This window comes from Antrostomus carolinensis, unplaced genomic scaffold (assembly GCF_000700745.2).
Source record: "Antrostomus carolinensis isolate BGI_N321 unplaced genomic scaffold, ASM70074v2 scaffold1476, whole genome shotgun sequence".
NCBI classification, from domain to species: domain Eukaryota; kingdom Metazoa; phylum Chordata; class Aves; order Caprimulgiformes; family Caprimulgidae; genus Antrostomus; species Antrostomus carolinensis.
The window spans coordinates 53,409-64,774 of NW_010320957.1; positions in this window are offsets into that span (position 1 = coordinate 53,409).

Sequence of the window (11,366 nt, forward strand, 5' to 3'; positions counted from 1 at the left end):
TAGAGCTGATCAACAATTTAATGAGTGATTTGAAAGCACTGATTAAAAATATTCAGTTGTCAGCACTAAATGGTCATATACTCCCTAAAAGACAGCAAATGACCAAAGAGTGTTCCAGCCATAACTAACTCTATTCTAACTACATATTTGTAACATTTTCTTGACTTCTGTTGAAAATTTGGCAGTTGAACTACATGATCCTTGTAAGTCCCTTCCAAATGAAATTATGCTATGCTATGTTATCCTATGTTATGCTATGCTATGCTGTGCTATCTTATGCTATTCTAGTCCAGTCTTGGCCCCTGCTGAAAGGCAACCTGTTTCTGAAGTTTAATCAGAAATGCTAGATGAGCTTTGAGCAAGGAAAATACTGTAAAAAATACTTATTCTGACATAAACACATACATATATACACATATAAACATGCACTGTGTATACATACCTTACTGATTTTTCTAAACTATTTAGGCAAAGTGACTGGGTAAAGATACTGAAATTTGGTCAGAATATAGCCAAAAAGAGGGCCTTTTGTCACTCTATTGTATATTATCTTCATAGTCATGATCCTTTTAATTTTTTTTTTCAATACAATGCATATTTTTCTTTGTATAGACTAGCCATGCATTGAACCTAAGGCCCCAGCACATATTTGCATGTGGCTCACTGTATAGATTATTCCTCCTTCAGCTGTCACACACTCAGCAAGGCACAGAGCAGACTTTTGTAGATGACAGCAGGTAAGGTAAGGCTGATTGCAAACATAAGAGCAAGCTCTCAGATTCGTATCAGTAGGAGCACAAACAGTTGCAAAGAGAGAGGAAAAAAAGCTGTTTCCAGCAATTATTTTAATATCCATATTTATTGTTTTGGGAGTTTTTCCTTTGAGCTCCTGGCAATGAATTATATTGTGAGAATTATTATTGTTAGATTTGGGTAACATTTTTTTTTTTGAGAAAAGAGTTAACAGGACAAAAATGGTGGATTTGTTTTTCCTCAAACCAATACCAATTTTCCTCTGTTTTTATCTGTAATTGGGGCCAGAGTGGAAAGGGAAGCTATGGTATAAGCACTGCATACAAGTTTCTGCCACCCCCTGACTGGGGTGGCCAGCAAGCTACAGCACTCACTTGGGAAATGGGGAAACTGAGTTAACTTTTGGTAGTGCCACCAGTGTTTTAAACCCAAATATTCTGCTTCTCAGAAGCATGCCATACCCTCCTTGTTATAAGACACAGAGGATGGGGAAACACCTTCAAATCTTCTTGTTGATGGCGTGACACCTTGAGTGACTGGGCATCTGCAAAGGAGAGAGGAGAAGCTGTCACCTCATCCCCAGGCAAGCAGCCAGCCCTCCCTAGCGAGCAGATACGCTCCTTCTTCCTTCCTTTCCCAAAGACTTTTTAATGACATGGAGCTGTGTTGCAGCAGAGACTGTCAGCCAGTCAGCCTTAGAAAATCCCCTGCTTGGACATACTGCTCCAGTAGCTCAGGCAGGCAAATATAACTCTTCCTTAGGTCAGGCAACTGTGCCCTCCCTGAGCTGCTGGGCAAAAGCTACCAGGAGCAGGTCAGCTTTTGGCAGTATAGTATAGTATTTTCTTTCTTTTTTTTGTCTTGATGATCAAAAATGTGTCTTAGTGGTTTATATTGCAACATACTTTATGTCTTTTTATTTACTTGTTGAGTGTACGCTCTCTCTGTGAAAAGTGAGAAAGGCTAAGATGTGTTTCAGGATCCTATTTTTTTACTTTTTTAAAAAAACAAAAACACAGTGTGAGATTTGAAGGAAAACCCCTGCAATTATTGCCAAGAATGTAGTCATCAAGAGTTCATATAGCACCACAGGGACCAACATGGTGCCTGAACACTGCCCAAAGGGCTGTGAGTAGCCTGGAGGCCATTTGATACATGCAAATTTGTCTACCTTTTTCTGTCCAAGGGAATTACCTAGTTAGGAAGTTTGTAAAATGCATGTCATTAGGGATTTTTGGTTATGTTTTATCAGTTTTCTGTCTTCGTTGTTGAAGTCAAAGTAAGAGCAGAGTACCTATACTGGGATGGAGCTGGTGATACCGGCACAGCTGGGTCTTCAGTGAGTCAGTTGTAGGGGTTTTTGGCAGCCTGCAGGAACCCTCCTCCAGGGGTAAGAGGAGGAGGTCTTCATGATGGAGGTCTCCCAGTATCCAATCTCCTCTCAAGACAGGTCATGATCCTTACCTTAGCACTTCAGCTGCCCAGCATTTGAGGATGAGTTTCACTGAAGCATCCTTAAGGTAAGAACAGACACTCTCACCGTGAGTTGCTGTTGAGTAGTAGAAAGTCACTGTAAGCAGGAGATGGCACAGCCGAGCTATTTGCAACAGTCTTTGCTGCTGAGGAGCTGCTTTATGCTCTGTATTAACACCCTAGAAGAGAGCACACAAAACTCAGGAATATTGCCCTTCAGCATGGTAAATGTGCATACAGCTACTGCATGGTGTTCATAGAGGCATTACAGTCTGGTATAGTAGCTGTGTTTCAATAAATATAAAAAAGAACACCCTTGCATGATATTTTATACTCACATATTTGACTCAAAATATGTGTACAAAGCCCATTTTCCTGTCCTACCAAACTTCTATTCGCAGTGGAAAAAAGTGTGAGGCCAGCATAAGTCTCTCACATCTTTTGTTTGCCTGAGCAGCACATGGCTGTGCAGTGAGCTGATAATCAAATGCTTTACTTCAGAGAAGCCATAATTTTTCTGTTCCCTCCATAAAAACATATAAACATTTCAGAAATAATTAACATTTGAACCTATGCTTTCAAAGGAGGGTTGTAGGTGTTCTGCGTTTCTTATGGATGAAGACATTACCAGCTAGTGGCAAGGCTTCAGAACATAGAAAACCTGGAGTCAAATCTTGGATTGATTATCTGGTATCCTGAGTTTCTATGCTTGATATGACAGGCATAATGAAAAATAAAGAACTATATTCAGTATACTTTATAATTCAAACCCAAGAAGGTGCTCACAAGAGTATACTTCTGTCATAGATGAAAAATAATTTAAATTGAGAATGCAAACGTGCAACTGAGAAAAGAGTGTACATGTTTTTCTGGAGGTGAATTTCTGAAATTCTCACACTGAAGTTTACTTCTTGTCAGCTGCAACTGGCAGGTTCTGGTTGTAAATTTTCATCCCACCTGAAGCAAACAAACATAGCTCATCCTGAATCCTCCGATTAATAAATGGACATGAGATAAACCCTGCTAATCACACATTGTGTGTCTGCACACAGACTATTTAGACCATGAAAACTGGGCTCAGGGTGCTGCAAGGAAGAGCTGGTGCTGATGAAAGGGGTGCCCAAAATGAAGCAGCAGTCTCAGAAAGAATAAGGGAGCCTGGAAAAAGAATGCAAAGAGCTTACCTGAAGGCATAACTCGGCCACTGGGGAAGATGCAGGAGACCAGACATCTTGTGGTCCATAATGCCTGAGACTGTTAATGAAGAACAGCAGCACAGCATGAAACAACCTGACTTTTTGCTTGACAGTCTTGGGCCAGCAGCAACCTCCCTGCTGAGATACATGGTGAGAACTTGGGATGGTGAGACCTAGTGACCACAGTGCTGGGGTCAGTGAGGGAGTAGGTGTCTCAGAAAGTAGGATAAAACTCTTGTCTCACTCTTTCTTAAATAAACCCCAGTTATCCAGATCCGCTGCAGGCTTTTGTTCATTATGTCTTGCCCATGACAGTGTCCTATTTACAAATGAACCTTTTCAGCCAAATACAATTTCCAAACCATATCCTGGGCTGCATCAGGAGAAACACAGCCAGCAGGTCGAGGGAGGTGATTCTGCCCCTCTACTCCACTCTTGTGTACCTGGAGTACCTGGAGTACCTGGAGTACTGTGTCCAGTTCTGGGGCCCCCAACACAAGAAGGACATGGAACTGCCAGAGCCAGTCCAGAGGAGGCCACGAGGATGATCCGAGGGCTGGAGCACCTCTCCTGTGAGGACAGGCTGAGAGAGTTGGGGCTGTTCAGCCTGGAAAAGAGAAGGCTCCAGGGAGACCTTATAGCAGCCTTCCAGTACCTGAAGGGAGCCCCCGGAAAGCTGGGGAAGGTCTTTTTTCAAGGTCAGGGAGTGACAGAAGAAGGGGAAATGGCTTTAAACTGGAAGAGGGCAGGTTTAGATGAGATATTAGGAAGAAATTCTTTCCTGTGAGGGTGGTGAGACACTGGCACAGGTTGCCCAGAGAAGCTGTGGATGCCCCCTCCCTGGAAGTGTTCAAGGCCAAGTAGGATGAGGCTTTGAGCAACCTGGTCTAGTGGAAGGTGGCCCCATGCATGCCAAGGAAAGTTGGAACTAGGTGATCTTTAAGGATCTTTCCAACTCAGACCATTCTGTGATTCTATAAAAGATATAGTTTTCAATGTAGACATCTTTTAACCTGAAAATAAAGTTTTTACTCAGTAGCAATTATGACCAGCAGTCAGTCTTGTTTGGTTTGAGGGTTTTTTTCCCCTCTTCATACACACTTTTCCAAAGGATCAGTCTTTTCAGTGGGGAAATCAATCTCTATGTGTTAGGCAAGAGTGACATCTACAGTCTGTCACGACCAGAAAATGCAGAGCTGGTGTGTTGCTGTCCTACTGGCTGCCTTTCAGCCTCCTCGGGTTGTAAGGACATAGGTCCTTAAGGACCTTACACCTTAAGGTGTAAGCTCTGCACATCTCTACCCTCAGGTCTTCAGTCCATATTGTCAATTAAAACAAATGAGAGTCAGTATTTTGATAAATATTAGCAAATCATGCACACTTCTGGTTGATGGGAAAAAAAAAAAAAGAAATTCGGAGTTGTTAGTAAAAAAGCTAGGACACCTATGAAAAAGCAGTACTACTAGGAACTCAAAACCAATGAATCAAGAAGGTGGGAGCTCTCAAGAATGGGAGTACATAACCAAGAGATCCCAATCCTTTTTCCTTTTTTGAGTCTACAAGGAATGAAAATCCAGGCTGTGAAATCAAGCTGGAATCAAATAGGCCATTTGAACACCAAAGCATTTTGATACTGAAAACAGATTACAACCTAGTCTGTGAACACATATCTCAGAGCTTCCCCGCCAGGACTCATGTGGACAGCTAGCCTTGTTCCACAGTGAAATACCACAATGCAAGAAACCATTCATGCTAAACAGAAGCTTAACAATTTGTTTATGAGAAATTAAATTAAACAATAGAAATATTTTTCAGGCCACAATTCAAGTCAAACATGTAATTTCAGGATACAAATTTCTGTTTAAATCAAGACTGCTTTCTGCATGTGAGTGCTGGGGATAACCAAGCATGCACATATGCACACAGCCATACATATCCGAATCCCAAGTATGAAAAAGGATTATAAAGGACTGCAATATCTCGAGGACTAATAAAACAGAAAACATGAGAATTTAGGTATTTTAGCAAACAACAACGGTTTTTCAGCCTTCTAGACTCCTGGGAAATGGAGGTAAACAGCCTGGCTGGTAAACAGGACTCTAGCAGTGGAAAGGGATTGGCCAAGGTCTGCGGTAGTTTTGGTATACCACAATATCTTTTTCCTGAAGCAGTTGAATACTTAGATACTTCTTGCTCTTGAAATGGTGGGTCTTTCATTTGACCCTTGACTTTTACAGCTTGTAGACTTCAGAAGATTGTAAGACCTTGGAATCAAACAGGTTAGAAGGGACGTCAGGAGGTCTCTAGTGCAATGGGCTGCTCAGAGCAAGGTTGGCACTAATTGCAGCTCAGGTTTCTCAGGGCTGTGTCCAGCTGGGACTTGAAAATCTCCAGGGATTGCACCTGCACAGCCTCTCCAGTTGGCCTGTTCTACCACCTAGCTGTCTTTATGGAGAAAAAGTTTCTCATTATATTCTCTTACTGTGCTTTCCAGATTCTTCCCAGAAAATTTGACTGGATGACATTTTCAGTGTTTAACTGCAAAAAGGTAGCAATGGAGGGAATAAGGGGAAACACAAGCCTTTGTGAACACCAGCTGGCCCATGGGCTAGTCAGCATGTAAGGGGAAGAATATGCAGACACAGCAGCCTGGCTCAGGCACTGCTTAGGACTAAGAAATGTTTGACAAGAGGTGACCATCATGCCTTGATATGTACCATCATCTGCTCCTCCACTGTGCATGCTCAGTGTTTGGTAACTGGCTTCTGTGCTGGACGAGGATATCATATCCAAAAGTTTTATTCCTGTCTTCTAGTGAAAGGACATAAGGGCAAAAGAGGTCCATGGCAATGTTTGCTCCTTACCTGACCTAGTCTTCACACAGCATGAGATCTTATGGGCTTCCTGAGCCTCATCTTCCTCCCTTCCCATCCAGCTCCATGATTCACTTCCCTGCCTCTCTGTTGGCCACCACTCTCCCCTTCTTGCCTTTCTACATTAACGTTGGTCTTGTTTTGCCTAAACAGAACCTCTACAGCTAAATAAAAGCAGCAGGGTTCATCCTTAAGTACTATGAACTGAGCGTGTAAGTCCCTCACACTGCAAACCCAGTGAAAGAAAGGGGAATAAGGAAGTTACTTTGGAGGAAGCTGAGCTACAGAAAGATCCATCAGTAGTACCCACCCTTGGCAGAACATGCACTGTGAAAGATAAGAGAAATCCTCAGCAGGGTGTAGCACAAATGAGGAAGGAGAAGGGATTTCTCAATGCCATCCCAGAGACAGAAAAAGATGTCAAATTCTTGAAAGCTAAAGTGAAAGAAGAGAATAAAACTAGAGCAGCATGAACTTCTAGTTGACACAGACAGTGAGCTTCCAAGTGTGTTATATGATAACCCATCCCCGAAATGTATGTTCTGCAATAGTTGCCTAATTTGCCATAGCACTACAATCCCAGTGAACTTAAAGAAAGAAAATGTACTACAAAAAAAACATACCAAAGACTAATATACCAATTAGATATCTTGTTGTACAAGATCTCATGGGTATTTTTGGTGTTCTTCTATATTTTTTTTATTTCTCTCCAATACATGATTACAAAACAAGTGGGAAAATAAATTGGGAACAAATGTTATGTCTTTGGAATATACATGTCTGACTTGCAGAGCTGCCATGCACAGGAAGGGTGGGCATCCATCCGATGTGCACTCATCTACCCTGCCAGGTCCTGCAGGCACACCAGTACTCATCTGGGGCCAAAGATATTATACTAAGAGAGAAAAAAACAGAGTTATTAGCATCACATTTTAGCAGTCTGAGTTTCCCACTAAGTGCAGGAAGGAAATATTCAGTGCAGGAAGGGGCAATGAATGGCCGGAAGAACACATGGTGTAAGCGCTTCAGTGGTGAAAATTGCCAAGCAGCCAACTCTCCTGGGACAGCTGCACCCTGGGAATTTTATACAGAAACAAAGGAAAAGGAAAGTGTCCTAAAGGAAAAATTGTGGGTGGGCACAAATGAAAATATACGCATGTGTTGTTCATGTTTTAAATCACCTTGATGACACTTGGTGAATGTATTTCAATTATGTGCCCTTAAAATGTCAACACTGCAAGTATAAAAAATCTGTTGGAAAAAGAGGGCAGCAATACAGGAGAAAAGAAGGACATGGCAAAATTAAGTCAGAAGAAGAGATTTATTACAGGAATGAAGAGCAATTAGTATCCAACTCCTGTTGATGCCCATAATGCTTTCAAACACCTCCTATGAGTCAACACAAAATCTGTCAAAGAAAGATAACATCTTTGAAGTCTTCAGTTATAAGGGACCCAAAGCGTCCTGGCAAAGTCAGAGCAATTCAAAGACATTCTTTGCACAGAACGAAAATGGTTCAGAACTGCATATGGGGAGATTACACAATGGATCATGTGGAATTTATGTAAAAATACATGCTAAGGTACATCTAAATTAGAGCAGAGAACTCAGGCTGACCAAATCATTTAAGAAAGGCTTTTTCCAAAGAGAAAAAAACCCCACATAGATTTTGCTGGGAAAAACAGCAGGGAGATCCTATTTATTTTCTGACAGAAGGTGGCAATCTCTGACAACTGGATCACCTTAAGGTATTTTACCATGACACATATTTTGAAAACAATCTGAAGACAGAGTAGCCAGACCTGAAAAGCGGAAGAGACACTCTGACAAGGCTTATGTTAGGGAGGCTTTCCTCATTGACATTGCATGACAGAGGTTGTTTTGCTGCATGACTTCACAACTCTATATGATAAAAGTGGGCAGAATAATACATTCCTTATTGATTTGTTGCTGGTGCAGCAGTAGAATGGGGGTTTTTGTGATCCTTAAACTCCATTCATTGTACTTCTTCTCTCTGCCTTTCTCAACCCTTAGTGATGGTTTCCTAGCCCAGGAAATCTCTTTACATTCCCGTCTCTCCACTATGGTAGTAGAGAGGAAGATTTTATCCATTTATAGATTTTTCAAGAGGACAGGGATGTAATGATCTCTCCTTTCTTCTCTGCCCCTGGCAGGACAGAGAGTGCTCACAACCATCTCTTGGTGCTCCAGTCACGGTAAGAAGGAATACTTATGTGATCATTGGATGAAGGGACAGAGGGCCCTCAAAGCAGGAAGGATCCCTGCTTCAGGAGAATATTAGGGCTCAGGAAGGCCAAGTGTGAAGAACAGGCCATCTTTCACTTTCTTCAGCAGTATCCAGTGGGGTAGCTTGGGCTGAGATGGCTGGTGCATCCACACTGGGCATGTCTGGAATTTCTGTGAATCTGGTACCTCAGGCAGAGACATGGCTCCAGCCAGGTTGCCTGAGATGCAAAAACCCAGGACAGAAGCAGAAGGACTTCATGTTCTGCTTAACAAAGCCAATGTGAGGAAAAAGAATAGGCTAGAGAAGCCCAGATGCTATTGTAGGATGCCCTAAGCTACCAAACTAATCAGGAAGATGTATGAAAGGTGATTGGATTATAATATTTAAATATTTCCACAAAAACTAACCAGACATTGCTAAATGGGCTTCTCACTCCTTATAACAGAGATACATATGAAGAAGTTGAAAGGCTGGAAGCACAAACTAGAGTGTCATATTAAAGTCCAAGGACATGATTTCAACTGTGGGCATGATTCACCTTTAGAACAAGTTATCAATGGAATGAGAGCATTCTCCCTCTCTCTTCAAATCAAGATTGCCCTCCTATTAAAAAAGAGGCACTAAGTACAAGTTACTGGGAATTCTGAGCTAAATTGTTTGACCTTGAGTATATGAAGCCTTGGGGATACAACCCTTTAGATTAGGTTTTCCAGAGGTCCTTCTAGCCTTTAAAACCTATGAATCTCTCCTGCAAAGTTGTGCGGTGCTATCATCTCATGCTGCTCTGCCACTGTACCAATATTTAGGCAAAAGGCACTCAATGTTGGTTTAAAAATTCCAAAGGTGAAGAATCTATCATATTACTATGGAGATTTGTTTTAGTAGCTACCCACCCTCACTGAGAAATATTTGTGCTTTGCTGCCAGCCTGGGTTGGCATAGCTCCACCTACGTGGATGCCAGGAGTCTCTTCCCATGGATGTGATCATGGTTATCATCCATTCCTGTTTAAATTTGATCTTGAATTAACCAACCAGAGAGAATCCCTAAAGCCTCAAAAGTCTCTCAAGGCATGTCACAACATCTACCAGTACTCCATTTATTCCTGAAGCTCTTTTCCAGCTCCTCACAATTTTTCTAAATCCTTTCCTGAACTACAAACATTAAGCCTGAGATGCAGTATTCAAGTGATGATCCAGTTTTAATATAATTTGAATCATAATGCCAGAGCAATATAAATTTTTACTCAAAAATACAATTCCAGAGCAGACAAATATCAAGTAATCAATAATAAAAAACCCCAAACAACTGAGCAATGAGCTTTATATCCTTTCTACATTAACAGGAACTAATAAATAAAATGCAGAAAGTTCCTCATCTATGTGTGTAGGGATAAACTGGGACTCCTGAGAACATACAGTTTCATGCCCCTGGTCTCTCTATGGCTCTCCATATGCCTTTTGCAAAGGGTGATTTGCAGTTTGCAGCATGTACTGTTTTTTTTAACTAGTACTATCTGGTAGCTAGTCACACAGTAAAAAGCTATTTCAACTCTTTCTATAAACAATGATGGCTCATATTAGCTGTTACTCAGAGATAAGTTGACAGCTCTCAGTTTATTTCTGAATATTTGTATTTAGGAGTTCAAAATTAATATTCATGTTCAAGGTTGATACAGCCAAACTTGAACCAGAAAGAGTTAAGGAGAACAGATTATGTACAGCCAGGTTCACATCTCTTATCATAATGAGAAAGTAAATAATAGCTTCAAGTGAGATCTGAAATTCAGTGTTGGAAAACATTCAAGTTCTTTTCAACCTCATCTAAACATTTCCCTCTCAAGATAATAACTTTCCTACCTGTTCACAGAAGTTTGCAAATATTTAATTCAAAATCAAATCTGGAATGCTTATGCTTTTGAAAATGTTTTTTTCTTGGGGGAAAAAAAAAAAAGAGAGAGAGAGAAGCCTGAAGAGAAGCCACACCCCGCAAGTCACAGAAGGCAGAGGCAGGAACTGGGAGAATGGAGAGCTGCCCACTGTAGAAGACCAGGTTCGAGACCATCTGAGGAGACTGAAGGTGCACAAGTCCATGGGACCTGATGAGGTTTATCCATGGGTCCTGAGAGAAGTGTTAGATTAAGTTGCCAAGCCACTGTCCATCATATTTGAGAAGTTGTGGCAGTCTGGTGAAGTCCACAAAGACTGGAAAAGAGAAAACATAGTCTCCATTTTCAAAAAAGGAAACAAGGAAAACCCAGGGAACTACAGGCCAGTCATTTGCACCTCTGTGCCTGGCAAGATCATGGAGCAGATACACCTGGAAACTACGCTAAGGCACATGGGAAGTGAGGAGGTGATTGGTGAAAGCCAACATGGATTCACCAAGGACAACTTGTGCCTGACCAACTTGGTGGACTTCTATGATGGGGTTACAGCATTGGTGGATAAGGGAAGAGCAACTGATGTCATCTACCTGGACCTGTGCAAGGCATTTGACACTGTCCTGCATGACATCCTTGTCTCTAAGTTAGAGAAGCATGGACTAGACAGATGGACCACTTGGTGGATAAGAAATTGGCTGGATGCTTGCACTAAAAGAGTTGTGATCAATGGTTCCATGTCCAAGGGGAGACCAGTGACAAATGGTGTCCCTCAGGGGTCAGTACTTGGACTGGCACTGTTTAACATCTTTACACTGGAAGAAAGTAGGTTTAGATTAGATATTAGAAATTATTTCCTGTGAGGGTGGTGAGACACTGGAACAAGTTGCCCAGAGAAGTTGTGGATGCCCCCTCCATGGAAGTGTTCAGCTTCTCTGGGCA